Source organism: Schistocerca serialis, chromosome 1 (assembly GCF_023864345.2).
Source record: "Schistocerca serialis cubense isolate TAMUIC-IGC-003099 chromosome 1, iqSchSeri2.2, whole genome shotgun sequence".
Classification (NCBI taxonomy): Eukaryota; Metazoa; Arthropoda; class Insecta; order Orthoptera; family Acrididae; genus Schistocerca; species Schistocerca serialis.
This window is the reverse complement of record NC_064638.1, coordinates 583,293,076-583,309,114: the sequence shown is the minus strand read 5'-3', so window position 1 is coordinate 583,309,114 and position 16,039 is coordinate 583,293,076.

The window sequence follows — 16,039 nt, the reverse complement described above, 5'->3', positions numbered from 1 at the left end:
CTTGGACGTGTGTCATGTGACCAGAGAAGCACTCATAGGACGGTTTTAGGGTGCAAAGTGCAAATTTGATGTGTTTACTATTCTATTCATGCATCAGTCATATTTGTATAAGTAAAGCAAAGGACTTTGGAAACGCATAATTCAATTATAGGTGACCTGCATTGTCTAACTCAGTTAACAAGAATAATAATATTTCAAACAAGTGTCAGAAACATCTTTCCATTCCATCAGATGATTCGGAATTGCGACCAGTGACTACAGTCAGATGCAAAATGGAAAGACGACAAGACAATTCGTGCCGGTTCGTGACTCGATCCCGTATTTCCAGCTCATCGCGAATGGTTGCCTCATCACTTGGCTATCCGCTTGCGATAAGCAGGCACTCCGGGTTCGAGTCCCCGCTCGCCACAAATTTTCAATGTCGTCGTTCCATTCTGCAGCTGACGGTAGTCACTATTCCCAATTGCGAATTCATCTGATGGGTTTAATAACGGTTGTGGTCGCAGCACTGCAATATCGTATTTCTCCATTCTTTCTTGTATCCTAAGGTCAGAAGCAGAAGACTTTTTTTTCTTAAACACTCATACAGCGAAACATGCTTTCCACTCGGTACTGTCAATATTTTTCACTCCGGAAATTTTAAGATGCTTTGACATTTTCTGTGTGGGATGTAGATATTTCAATACAGAGACATAAAATGATTTGTTACACCACTCAACTATCAAAGTTATTATTCGCAGCGTTAACGCCACAGCAAGAACTGTTCACGCGCTAGACGTATTTCGGGGCTGCTTGAGAATTTTAGATGGTTTAAACAGTATATCTCATAATTTCTGTTCACTTCTAATGCTGTCTTTCAAAATTAAGCTTCATTTAAACATATTTGAGAGTTTTACCAAAATCTCATAAGTTATCTCACCTCTTAGCCTTCGGAAGTTACGTAATGGTGCAACATAAGTTACGTTTTTAGCATTTTAGGTCACACTTTTCCAATATTCATCGATCAATATTATGATTCACTGTCATCTGCAGTATAATCAGATAAATATTATTAAATCAAAATGAGTAAGTGTTTACGTGTAGCACTAGTATTCTGAGAACAATTGTGCACTGCAATGAAAAGCGCTGATTACTTAATCATTCCTATCATGTATTTCTCTTTTACACATTGGTCGTTCATTGTTATTGTTACATCCATTATTCTGAACGAGTATCACAATTATACTCGGTTCATGCTGCGTATAAACTAAGGAGCCTGTTTTATATTGTGCATAACATCACCTACTTTTCAGTTACCAAATTCTAACTTTGTCTTTTTTTCTTTACATCTGATTTTGTAATTAGTTTTCCACGAGACTGAACAGTCGCATCTGCCATTGCAACAGAGGGTTGATTCTTCATAATTTTTCGCAGGTAGCTTTACATAGGCTTCAAAACACGGATTTAACTTTTAAATGAATAATGTTAATTTTTGCTCCACACCTGGCCGCCTTCTACGAGCTATGGAAGACTCAGTCTCAAATACGCAGGGTGAGTCACTAACTATTGCCAACTAGAATAACTCTGACAGTATGATAGTAGCTGAAAAGTTTTGGGACAAATGTTGCCTGAGACAACAGGGGCCATAGTATGACATTGGTTTTTTGTTGCTAGGTGGGCTCACGTCGGAGATATGAAGGTTAACTTTGTTTTTTGTTTTTAATGGGATGCTATAGTTTGTTTTTTTATTTTCAGATAGCGGCTATCGAGAGGAATCCAGCGATGTGTAACAGTAAGGTCTTTGAAGGTCAACGAAGTCCAAAAGGCGGCATGAACCTCCATTTACAGAAGGTGTTCGAAGTGATGACCATTGATATCAATGCAGTGCTGTAATCCTATAATGGATTAAGTGGTATTCCTTATCACTGTGGCCCTTGTCGAAGCACGTGCTCTGACAATATACTCTCGTATATTGTGAAAATAGTAGATAGGCCTATTCACCGAATATGGCGTAGCCATGTAACGTGTCATTGACATGTAAACACCATTCGACGGTTTCGCAATACAAAACTAATAGGAACATTGAGACTAGTATCGTCGAATCAAGCTAATGTGAGTGATGCATTCCTTCGAAGGACAAGCCGCTATGCTTCTCATTTACGGAAAGTGCCAACGAAATTCAGTGAGAGCTAGAGACTTACACGCTAAAAGATATCCGCAGCGTAAGATATCCTCAGAATACTCACCCTACAGGTCGTACATTTAAATATATTTATTATTATTCTGGATTTACAATGTGAGTACATTTTTCCAGCACCTATTCTAGATTACAGTAAGTCACTAATTATTGTTCTCCACTCTTCTCTATTTGTCCATAAATCTTCAGGAATGTTGTTCTTCCTCATTGCTGACTGAACTCCCTGTATCCATGTATCAGGTGGTCGTCCCCTTTTTCTCCTTCCAATTGGTACCCAGTCGATTATGCATTTTGGTAGCCTTTCCTGTTCCATTCGTCTGATGTGTCCATACCATTTAAGTTGTTTGTGCTCGATGAAATGAATAATTGAATTTTTACATTTCATCTTGTCTCTGATTACTTCATTTCTTATTCTTTCTCGTCTTGATATTCTTGCTGAACGCCTCCAGAAATCCATTTCTGTGGCTAATAATTTTGATTTCAGTTGCCATTTTGTTGTCCACACTTCTGAACCATATGTAATAATGCTCCTAACTATTGTTTTAAAAATCCTTATTTTGTTATCAGTTGTTATGTGTTTGTCCCAGAGACTTCCATTCAATAAAGAGATTGTCGTCTTTCCAGAATTTATTCTTGATCTAGTTTCTTTGTCCTGTTTCCCGTCATTTGTAATTTTCACACCTAAATATTTATATTCCTCAGTAGCTGTTATTGTTCCCATCCCTTCTTCTAATATTAAGTCTCCATTCACTCCACCAATTACCATGTACTTTGTTTTATTCATGTTTACATTTAGACCTGATTTTTTATATTCTTGAATCAATTTTCTGGTCATATACTCTATGTCCTCATAGTTGTGGGCTATAATCAGTTGGTCATCTGCAAATTGTAACGAGTATATTGTTCTATCATTTATTGGTATTCCCATAGCGTGACATTTTTCCTTCCAATTCTGTAAAGTTACTTCTGTATATATTTTATACAATGTAGGTGAGATGCTACATCCTTGACGTAATCCTTTTGTGACTTGGAATCCATGTGATAGATATTTACCAATTTTTATTTTTGAAATAGAATTTTTATATAAATTTTGAATTGCTTTAATTATTCTTGGATTTATTCCTATTGATATTAAAGCTTTCCATAAACTGGATAAAGGCACACTATCATAGGCTTTTTCTATATCTATGAATACTAAATGTATAGGTTGTGCCCGAACCATTTTTTTTTCAATAATTTGTTGTAGGCAAAAGATATGATCAATTGTTGATCTTCCAGCTCTAAAACCTGCGTGTTCTTCAGCCTCCTTTTCTTTGTATTCTTGTTCTAACAAATATTTAATAATTCTTCCATATAATCTACTGAAGGTATTGGTCACTGTTATTCCCCTATAATTTTTACACTCATCTTTCGCTCCTTTTTTATGTATCACTGAAATATATCCTACTTTCAAATCATTTGGGACATCTTCCCCATTTAAACATCTTTCGAAAAGGTTTCTTAACAATTCCATTAATTTCTTTGTTCCTAATTTTAATAATTCTACAGGAATACCTCCAATGCCTGTAGCCCTTCCATTCTTTAAAGATTTTATTGCAGTTTTTACTGTCTCTATTTTCAAACGGATGTAATTCTCTGCTTGTAGATCTATCATTTCATTATATTCAGGGTTTCCCAAGTATTCTTCCCTGTTTTCTGTTAATAAACTTTTAAAATATTTTCCCAAGAGTCGTGAGTAATATATTTAATATGTGTTGTTTCTTTGGAATTCCTTCTTAAATTTTTTATAGTTTTCCATGCTTCTGTGTTTCTTTTACCACCAATATAGGATTCAATTTTTTGACATGACTGTTCCCAAACTTTGTTTTTTGCTTCTGCAACCTTTTTCCGGATTTTCACTTGTTGTGCATTAAGCTCTATTTTATCTTGAAGATTTCTGGTATTTAACCATTTTAAATATTTTTCTTTCTTTAATTTCACTTCCTTTTTAATTTCTTCATTCCAGTAGTATAATGGATGGTTTGTACGTGTTTCTTCTGTTTCTCCTAAAGCTTCCTTGGCGGCTTCATGTAGTTTATTTACAATATAATGATATTGATCTTCTGTATTATCAAACTCTGTTTCTACCAGTTTTTCATCTAATCTCTTTTGATATAAAAATATTGTGCTTTCATTCTCAAAACTATTCAAATTATATTTAGGAATTTTGATTTCTGTTTGTATATTTTCTATAGGACAATTTCGATTTTCTTCAGTGCTTTTTCCTCTGAAGGGGAATAAAAATTTGGAATTTACCAAATAATGATCGCTAAGAGTTACCCCTCTATATACTCTTATGTCATGTATTTTTATCCTCGTTTGCTGTTTAATTATAATATAGTCTATTATTGATTTTTGATTCAATGTATCTTTATGCCATGTGTATTTATGTATTTCTTTATGTTGATAAAAGCCATTTAATATTTTCAATGAATTTTGTTCACAGATATCAATAAGTCTATTACCATTATCATTTATAACATTTTCTCCAAATGGTCCTATAATCTTATTTCCAATTTTACTTCCAGTTCTACTGTTAAAATCCCCTGCAATAACAATCTCCCTGGTTTTCCCGATATCCTCTATGATTCCATTTAAATTATTATAGAAATCATCCTTTTTACAAATTGGTTCATCTTCGCTTATTCCATATACTCCTATAATAGTAATTTTGTATCTATGAATATCAATATTAATTTTTATCAGATTTTCATCAATAGGTTCCCAGTTTGTGAACATTCTTTTGAATTTGTTTTTCATCAATATCGATATCCCCCGTTTTGCTCTTTGATTTTTTGGGACACCACTATAGAAATGTGTATATGATCCTATTCTTTCAATACCTCGTCCTTTTTTCTTAGTTTCTGGGAGTATAATAATATCTTGATTTCTAGCCTCCATTTCTTTAATCACTTCTCCTACTTTATTTTGTAATCCTTGTATATTCCATACACCAATTAAGACAGTCCGTTTTCTTAGGCTTTTTCGTCTCCTATTATATCCGTCCTGCTGTAATCTTATAGGATTTTTAACCAGTGAGGTTTTTCCAATGAATGGGGAGTTGGCCCATCGCATTAACCCCCAACCTGGAGGACCAGGTAATTTTTGCTCAAGTTTTTCTTCCTTTAGCCTTTGGTAATCCAATACCTAAACTACAAGGCAGTAGTTGCTAGTTTTGGTCCACCCCAGGTATTTTATTTCCCCGGTACCCTCCATATCTGGTGGGCATTCCCCTATCCGCCACCTGGGGAGGCGCCCGATGGGAGACTAGCAACTCCACACGGGGTACATTTAAGTATGTGTGTAATAAATTGAGAACAACTGGATTTTTAATGCATCATAAACATATCCGGCAAAGGAAAGTTACTAACGGGGAAGTGGAAACTGGTACTCTTGCACTGTGGTTCGAGATGCTTGTGTTAGTTCGCGTCAAATCGCAAGGGAATCTGGCATGAGTCATAGTAGTGTGGTTCATGTTCTGGATCGCCATAAATATCATCCATACCATATCAGTCACCACCGAGAATTGACTGGTACGGATTGTATGCGTCGCATTGAATTCTGCCGATGGGCTCAAGCTCAGGTTCACAGGGGTGAAAAAATTATTAATTTGATTTTATTTACTAAACAGGCTACATTCATGAACCATGGAAATGTTAATTTGCATAACATGTGTTATTGGGCAACTGAAAATCCATGTTTGGCTGCGTCAAGTTGCACACCAAGAACCGTGGTCGGTGAATGTATGGTGTGAAATTCTGGAGAACAGAATTATAGGCCTCTATTTCATCGAAGGAAATCTTAATGATAGGAAGTACACCACATTGCTGCAAGAAACATTAGGTCTGTTATTGGAAGAAATACCTTTAGGAACAATGAACAGAATGTGGTATCAATACGATGGGTGTCTGGCACATTTTTCGCTGATAGCTAGAAATGACTTGCAGAGACAATTCCCAAATCGTTGGATTGGACGCGGAGGACATGTGTCGTGGCCGGCTCATTCGCCGGGCTTGACGCCTCTGGAGTCTTTCTTGTGGGGATTCCTAAAAGACATTGTTCATACAGACATTCCAACTACATCTGACTGTATACAAGAGAGACTTGTCAGAGATATGCTTCGACAAGTGCCGAAATAATAAGGAATATCACTCAATCCATGTTAAGAAGATTGCAGCACCGCATTGATACCACTGATCATCACTTCGAACACCTTCTGTAAATGGACGTTCATGCCACCTTTGTAACCTTCGTTGACCTTCAAAGACCATACTGTTACACATCATTGGATTCTTCTCGATAGCCACTATCAGAAAATATGTACCAAACTAAAGCATCTTTTGTGCTTTTACTTGTGCCTTTGTCCTGCAGTTGTCGGAGGTTCGGCATTGCTGCAATCGGATTTGGCATTGTTAATTTAAAAGAGTGGCTGGATTACCTGCCTGACGCCACACCATACCCCCTGGGATGGAATCAGTGTACCCCAGCTGTCGGCATCTAGTAGAAACTGTGAAGTAGTGCGAACGTATTTCAGATGTCTGCGACTCGTGTAACTGAGGTGGGATGTGGGGCCCAGCCCTGTATTCACCTAGTGGGATGTGGTAAACCGCCTAAAAACCACATCAAGGCTGGCTGGCACACCGGCCCACGTCGTTAATCCGCCGGGCGGATTCGAAACGTGGCCAGCGCGCCTGTTCGAGTCCAGGAAGCAGCGCATTAGTGCTCTCGGTTAACTTGGTGGGTCCCATTTAAGAAAACTAAGTTGACTTTCACGTCTCTGAAGCGACCCCACCCAGCAACAAAAAACCAAAGTCATATTATGGCCCCGTTGTCCCATGCAACTTTTGTCCCACAAACGTTTCAGCTTCTATCATACTTTCGGAGTTATTCTTCGTAGCAACAGTAAGTGGCTTACCCTGTATATCTTCAGGGTTCCATTTTAAAAAGGATTTCCATATTTAAAGCGGTCAGAAAAACCGCAGTAGAAATTGCCGACAGCAATAAAAGAACAACTCGATCCCTGAACACTATGTGGGCCAATGAACACTGTGAAAATATTTGAATTTCTTGTACTGAGAGTATATGTACATCTTGTTAATTGTCTGAACGTTTGCAGTCTTTATCAAGAAATATCGTGTAGCAAATAAATCTACGAGATTGTGGAGGATATCAGCAATCCAGGAACTGTTGACGAACTTTTTAACCCCTTGCAGTACTTCGACGAGTCCGACCAATGAAAACAAACGCGGACCAAACGTAAACATCACGAGTCACACTCGTGGGAACGAAAGTCAGGCCAAACTTTTTTTGTGTCTCAGATATGGCTCTATTCAATACGTACATTATTCAGAAAACAATACGAATACACAGACAGAGGAAGTACCCATATCGCACAACGGCAAGAAAACTGACACAATTCAGAAAACAGAAATTTTTAGTTTTGGTAAGCAAAATATATGTGCCAAGTACACCAACGTGCATGAGAAACGTCACATCTCCATCTCGCTGTTTATCCACTTCAGAGCAGGTGTATCAGTCTTGTTGTGGGCTATTTCGTAATGTGGCGCGGCAAGAACTGCTTTGCAGCTGGCAGGTGTCCGGTCATTCACAACGAGCGGCACTTTCTGAGTTGTGAAACTTGTTGATGTGTATGGAAAGTTTAATGTTATATTTCTTATTACGATGTTAGTGTTTATGCAGTGTATCTTACATTAAAATGTCCTTGAGAGCCGGCCGTTGTGACCGAGCGGTTCTAGGCGCTACAGTCTGGAACCGCGCGACCGCTACGATCGCAGGTTCGAATCCTGCCTCGGGCATGGATGTGTGGGATGTCCTTAGGTTAGTTAGGTTTAAGTAGTTCTAAGTTCTAGGGGACTGATGACCTCATAAGTTAAGTCGCATAGTGCTCAGAGCCATTTGAACCATTTTTTTGTCCTTCACACATGCCTGCATATCTGAAGGAACAGACACTGTTTGACGTTTACTGCCGTTATAAATATTATGAAATTTCGTGTTTTGCAGCGTACAAAAGAAAAGGACATTTCTGCTATACAGAAAATCAGATAAAAATCACTTTTCTCGGCAAAAGGTGTTCTTACATTATATAAGCCTACTTATGATTGTACGGTTTCGTTCATTGTGTTCCTTAAATTGCACCCTACTAGAGTTCCTTATTAGGCTGTAATAATTTTCATGAATTACAATTTTGCGGTTTGTATTTTTCTACTACAAAAATTTCAACTTCTTTTTCATTTTAACTTAAGTACCTAATGTTGTATCATGGAGGTTCGAATGTCATTTTATACTGTAGTAAGTAAAAAAAAGAAAAAAAAAAAAAAAAAATACTGTCTGATTTGGAAACGTAGCAGAAGTATTATACGAAAGGTTCAAAACAAAAACAAAACAGTCTTTAGAAAATAAAGGAAGGTGACACAACTCAAAGAATTAATTAATAATTACCTGACAATACCTCACATTCGACAAGAAAGAACTACGTGTCCATATTATTGTTGATAGACTATAATGCAATTTACTGCCGAAAGTACTTATTTGATATTTAAAGAGCACTTATACTATTTCAATGCAAGTTTTACAGAATTCATTAAGTCGATTTATCTCAAGTAATGCATTTTTGAGATGTATCAATGTTCTTGCCGAGATGTAATATGTTGATTACCGAATAAACAACGCAGAGGCAATGTAAGAAAGTGTCTACTTGTCAGATGACACAAAGGCGTGGAAAACCATCATTAGACGAAAACAGTTCTTCGACTATAAGCGCAATATAGGGTCCATTTCCCAAAATATATCGACCCCTCGGTTAAAGAAAAACCAACAAGGATATACAAAGTGCGAAACACAAAGGCAAAGTGCGAAATGAAACGACGTGGGAATCCAAGGAGTGCAGAGCGGCGTTACATATACAGCAATGTTTCTGAAAATACCGTGCCATGCAGGACTACTAATTTTTAGAAGTGTAGGTACTTTCCTACAGGGTGACACAGCTGAACGGGAACTTTTCCACAATACAATAAAACTAGAAATGATGAAAGAAAGAAATTACATTGATAATAGTTGAAACCTCACAACTTTGTCATTTACGCAACGTTGGTGGCATTTATCATTTTTTTAAAAAAATTACGTCTTTTAGATGATGTCCTTCTGTATTCATGAAATCTGCTGTTGGGATTTTTCACTAACCGCTGCAACATCTCAGCTGCGATACGGTGAATTGCATCCCGAATTCTCTGTTTTCGCTCATCCTTCGTGGTCGAGTCATGTAGACTTTGCTCTCGAGTTAGCTCCACAAGAAAAAATCACAAAGGGACAAATCTGGCGATCTAGGGGGCTAGCGAATGTTACCGATTGGTGAGATCACAAGGTTACCAAACAATTCTCGCACATGTGCCATTGATTGCTGTGCAGTGTGTGAAGTCGCTCCGTCCTCTTGAAACCAGGCTTTTTGAACCTTTGGAAAGTTCTTCAATGCAGGTGTAACGAATGTTCTCAACCTCTCCACGTAACGATCGGTATGGACAGTTATTGTGTTTCCTTGTTTATTTGCGAAAAAATACGGTCCGATAATCCCATGTGATGAAACACTACACAATACCGTGACTTTACTAGCGTCTAAAGGGCGCTCACGAGTGTCATTAGGATTTGTGTTTGCCCAGTAACGGCAGTCCTGTTTATTCGCATAACATGTGAGATGAAAATGTGCCTGATCTAATATCCACAACTTGTTTAGAAATTCATCGTCATTGTTTATTTTTGTTATCATTTGTTGACAGAATCCTAATCGTAGCCAGTAATCGTTGTCCTTCAATTGTTGCACCTTCTGTAGTTTGTATGGATAAGATTTTAAATCAAGATGAAGAATGCAGCGAACACACTCCAAGGACATTCCAACCACTGCTGCTTGCTTACGAATTGAACGCTGTTGGGCTCCGTAAGACAGACTCGCGTACAACATCAATGTACGCTGGAGAACGCACACTTCTTGGTCGTCCTGTTGGTTTCTTCTTGAGGGCAGATCCAGTCTCTTCAAAGTTATTAATCCAACACTTTATCACGTGTTTCGACGGAACGGCATCATGACGTCCTAAATTATAAAAACGACGAAACTCCCTCTGTGCCGCTACCAAACTATCATTGTTGTTATAAAACATTTTTATGGCTAACGCACGCTGTTGTCCGTTCCACTGATCCATGGTTACTGAAATGGCGGACTGTTTACTCGCTAACTGTCACGAAACCGCAATGCTGCCACCTGCCCATGCCTGCCACTACTCATTTCAAACATTCCCGTTAATCTATGTCACTTTGTATTAGAAATTCGGGCAAGGCGAGTATTTCTTTTTGTAATTACATGTTTTGGCTCTAAGCACTATGAGATTTAGCGCAAGGCTTAATTTCGGCCAGAACGCGTTCCGGCACCTCCCAAAGATTTTTTTTTTTTAACAGTTCAGCACCGGAGATTTCAAATAGTACACGTGTATTAAATCACAATGTAACTATAATCTGCCTCTGCGCCAGCACAAGTGAACGTGACACAATGGGTCACAAACCTGATGTGACGGGCAGGAGGTACTGTGTGTGTATGTGTGTGTGTGTGTGTGTGTGTGTGTTTGTGTGTATACGCACGTACAGTATACCCAAGATAAGTTGAGTGTCATTCCAAAGTTGTGATCGGTACATATCGTCTTTTGTTTACGACTGCCAAAAAGACGACGTCTCATGTTATGTGTGTCAATGAGAAATAATTAGCGTAAGCCGTGTTTGAATGTGAACGTTTATATAATGTGCTTTCACGAAATCATTTTATTCCGTGTCGTAATTTATGTCGTAGCTACTTATCAAATGTGCGTATGGAGCACGCATCACTAAAAGTTGGCAGCCTTTCGAGCCGATACGTCCCTTTGTTCACGGCACTCTTGACCTTTCAATCTTTATCTGCCCTCGCCCTTGTTAGAACATGACTGACGCTATACAGTAGAGGGAAGCTCCCACAGGGGGCAAATTTGAACTCCCAATGCAGAACGGAGGTGTATATGTTTGACCTGTAAGTCTGTCTGTCTGTCTGCTCCAACATAGTTCTCAAACGAAAATTCCAATTTTAAAGCCTTTTTTTTGTTTAAAAGCTGGTTTAATCGGGACGGTTCTTGGCTATATTTCTGAAAGTCTGTTCAGCTGTTTAAATTTCATCAGCTATGTGAAGTAAAAATGTTTTCCGCCAGCGTGCTCTCTTGAAATACGTTACGTAGTCCATAAGAACTACATCACGTTATGTAGTACCAGATTGTAGAGTTCAGAAATATGTACCTAAATAAAAGATTACGGTTGAACGATAATGATGATTTTTGTCTTCTGAAGTCGCCTGTTTCAGCACCTACAAACAGAAAAAGTATGATTGTGACTCAACTGTGAAAGACAAACACATGCTCTCACCGGCTTTTTGTGGTTCTTTTTCAGGTTTACAGTTCATTACTAAATCAGATGATTTTGCTCTAATAGTTTAAGCAGCGTACTGCAAGAGAGCGCGACCGCAGCCCACTTTCTTCCGACTTGACTTGCAATTATAGCCACAGCTTATTTCTTGTGCTACCTAAATTAGCTAAATATATACTAATAGTAAATGAATATGTCTGTGAGTTAAAGAGAAACATGTAAATTTCGCAGGTGGTTCACGAGTTATAATTGCCTATCTGTATGCCTGTTTGTGAATTCAGTCTTTGTAGTCCACGATTCAGACAGGTCGTGTCTACGGCCTTTTCAATTTGAATTAATTTACCTTGTTAGCCATCGCTGCCTCTCAGAGAAGCCAACAAACAATCGAACAGGCACTTTCGGAATTCACATTCAAAAATGTACGTCAGTCGCTTGCAGTTCAGTTTATGTTCTGCTCAGAACCGACAGCATTATTTCGGTTTGTTCGTAGTGTTAATTTACACATTGTGACTGTGAGTGGACACGAGAGTTTAATAGTTATGTATACCTCTACAAAAATTAGTGACTTCTTTAAACCGAAAAGACGAAAAGTTAGTGAGAGCAATGAAAACCGCACTTTAGATGTAGAATCCACGACTTTAACTGTGGCTGGAGAAGAAGATGCAAACAACAAAGCAGACGATCCTTTTCCTACGTCGTCGTCCCTAAATGAAAATTTCTGTAAGTTGGTGGATATGGATACGGACAAAACATCTATAGACAGTCATGATAATTGTTATGATGATGAAAAGCCAGATTTTTGGTCTATCGAACAATGTACGGATTATAAACCTAAAAACCCGTGGTTAATTATTAAAAAAAAAAACCTAGGTTGCCAAGTTTGTAGAAGTGTATCTACACTAGGTACTGGAAAAACGAAAGGGTTAAAACTGAGTGAGCAATGGGTTTTAGAAGCTGTAAGCTCATATGGGACAAATAAAAAAGATCAGCTAACGTCTCTTAGGAAAAAACTGTTTGATCACCGCACATCTTAAGCTCACGGTTTAGCGAACAAAATCCAGACTAACGCAGAAAAACATCACATTCAGAACTCAGTTGCTTCCATGGTAAAGGAACAACAAGTTGTTACTGAGCGTGTATTTCGCACACCTTATAAGCACAAGCAAAGTTTAATAGACCGTTTTATGGGTTTGAGACAGAAATTGAACAAATTAACAATGGTTTGGATATGGGCCGAATAGTACATTCACATGTTGCTTGCTCTAATATACTGCTTCATATTTCTGACCAGATGACAGAAGATCTAATAACTAATTTAATAAAGGGTGACTCCAAATTTTCACTTCTTTTGGATGAAGCCACTTCTCTTTCAAACAAAAACGCTTTGATTGTATACTTTAGAACCTTGTTAAAAGGAATGGAAAACCCCATGACAATGTTTTTGACGCTTTTTGAGCTAAATGACACAACAGCATCTGGTATCTTGAAAGAACTTTTAAAGCAGTTAGAATCACTAGGTCTAGGCTATGACTTTTTAAAAGACAATTTAATCGCTTTGACTTGCGTTGGAGCTTCTGTCATGTTAGGAAAAAAGTCTGGCCTCGCAAAGCAGATGATGGAAATGTTTCCAAACTTATCATCTGGCATTGTTTGAACCATCGTTTAGAACTTGCCGCCACGACACGATAGAAGAAGTGGCAGGAATTAATCACTTTAAAATATTCATGGATAAAGTTAGAAATATTTTCAGCTGCTTTCCGAAAAACAGCAGGGAGCAGGCAGTTGTTGCTAAAGGTTTGGAGCAAAAAATTTAAAAAATCGGTCTTGTGCTTGACACTCGTTGGGTGGCCTCCAGTTTATTGGCAGTAAAAGCTGTATGGAAAGATTACAGGGCTCTGTAAAATCATGTTTTAGAAGCATCAGAGGACACGAAACGGGACTCAAAACAACGGTCTACTTACAAAGGGCTTTGTAATACATTGTCATCTACATCTTTTGTCTGCAACCTAGCTGTAATGTATGATGCCTTAGAAGAGTTGGCCGATCTATTCCTACAACTTCAAAGATCAAGTGTAAACCTTGTTAAAGATCACAACGACATTACACTTTTAAGAAAAGTGTTTGAAAGTCGGGTTGATGCAATAGGACAACATGCAAATGTAGCTAACATTGCACTGGAAAATATGAACTTTCAATGTGTCGAACTTTCTGGTAGAACAAATATTTCTAAGATTTCTGATAAACAGTCTTATCGCATCTTGGCAAATAATTTGTCATCCAGGCTGTTATCAACAGTGAATACATCTGAAAGCTACGATGTTGTTATGAATGACATGAAGGTCATTCACCACAAATTCTGGCCTAAAAACATATCATTCACTGTCGGAGAAAATGAGATTTTTCGAATGTTGGAAAGATTTGTGATTAATAGCCCTCGTGAAATAATAAAGGACTTAAGGAAGTACAAACATGCTCTGAAACCAGTACTAAGCGGAGAAACGCCAACTACTCTTGTACAGACACCAATGTTCAAAAAATTCTTATCAGTAATAAACAGCTTTGCAGTGTCGAGTGCGGAGTGTGAACGTGGCTTTTCTGCAATTAACTTAATTATGACACCACTGAGGTGTACACTCTACACCAGCACTGTTTGTAGTTTATTAAGCATCAGACTTCTGGGACCACCTCAGGCTGGATATGAACCTGGGCGTCATGTAAAGTCTTGGCTGGCGAAGGGATATCATTCTGCACTTGCTACACAGTCAAAAGCACGAAGTGATAAAGTGTATAATGAAGACAATATTGAATTATGGAAATGTTTTTCTTAATCCATCTCAAACTGTTCGTGACTGATTGTGTTAGAAATAATTTCGCTATGCTTACTTTTTCTTTCTTTGTTTGAGCCACTGAGTATGAACTTAGTTAAAACCATGGGCTGAATTAAAATTCAATGTGTCCTAAAAAGGTACTTTTTAACAATAAAAATACAACGTATATTCTGTATAAATTGACTGGTCATATGCCACTGACTTTTGTCAGAATAACAGATGTTTGTCATTTTAAGTTAATATGCTATGTTGAAATTGTAATAAAATTTAAAGGGAAGTATTTAAACAAAGTTGTATACCCTTCGGTCAAAGATATATACTGCATGTTGTAATGGTCGCCAAGTCGTAGATATTGCTAATTGCTATAATCGCACTATTTCACTCCCATTTACGGAGCTTGTTAGCACTTGATGTTAGGTTGGCGCCATTAAAATACGTTGTGGTAATCGCTGCTGCTTGCTGGATCGCTGCTGTGTCTCGATGCTGATGCTGGCTCTAAATCTGGTTGTCTAGGCTTAAAAACAAGAGGTCCCGTGGTTTTTATGTGCTTTTGATGATAAAGAACGAGGGAAACCAACAAATATGTAAACTTCAAATATTTATTACTCTGGTGGCCATCTTAATTCCACTGTCCATCAAAGACCATGACACAACACAAAGTAGTACTTCTTTTACATGTTCTTTGCATTGTTTATCCACCTCAAACAATAACACACAAACACACTTTACCAAAGTGACATTCCGACTGCGCCCCCGACCCTTCTTGCTGCTTGTATTTATAACATTGTCTAAGAACTACTAAAAAGAGATATAGTTTATAAGTCACATGTACATCTGTTATTGTAATTTGTGCAGAAAAGTTATTAATTTACATCGAGTGACATAATTTAACATGTTATTAAAATGACAGACAGATTTGTTGACTTTACAGAGTAATTCTTTGTTACAAAAAGGCCGTTTTTTAGAAGTTTGTCATTTGACTTCTCTAATTTGCATAAATAAGTAAAGAACATGAATTATTAAGAATTACATTGGTTTTCGTCTAAAATAGGATTGATTACGTGAATACTGAGTGAAAACGCTCCTAGTGAACAAATAGGTTTCACTGGGTGATTTTTATTTAAGGAGATCCAAAATACCTAAGTTGGCCACTATTTTTCGTACATCATATTAATTATTTAAGATGAACTTAGTGTTTTTACATGATGACATTTGCTGTATCAGTGATCAAGTGATATTAACTTTTGTGTGGGTCAGTTATTCAGTATAATTTAATGGGTTGACTGTTTATGGAGACATGTTATGGTTCAAACGGCTCTGAGCACTATGGGACTTAACTACTGTGGTCATCAGTCCCCTAGAACTTAGAACTACTTAAACCTAACTAACCTAAGGACATCACACACATCCATGCCCGAGGCAGGATTCGAACCTGCGACCGTAGCAGTCGCGCGGTTCCGGACTGCGCGCCTAGAACCGCTAGACCACCGCGGCCGGCAGACATGTTATGCAATCATTGTTAACATACACAATAACTTTTCTATAATCA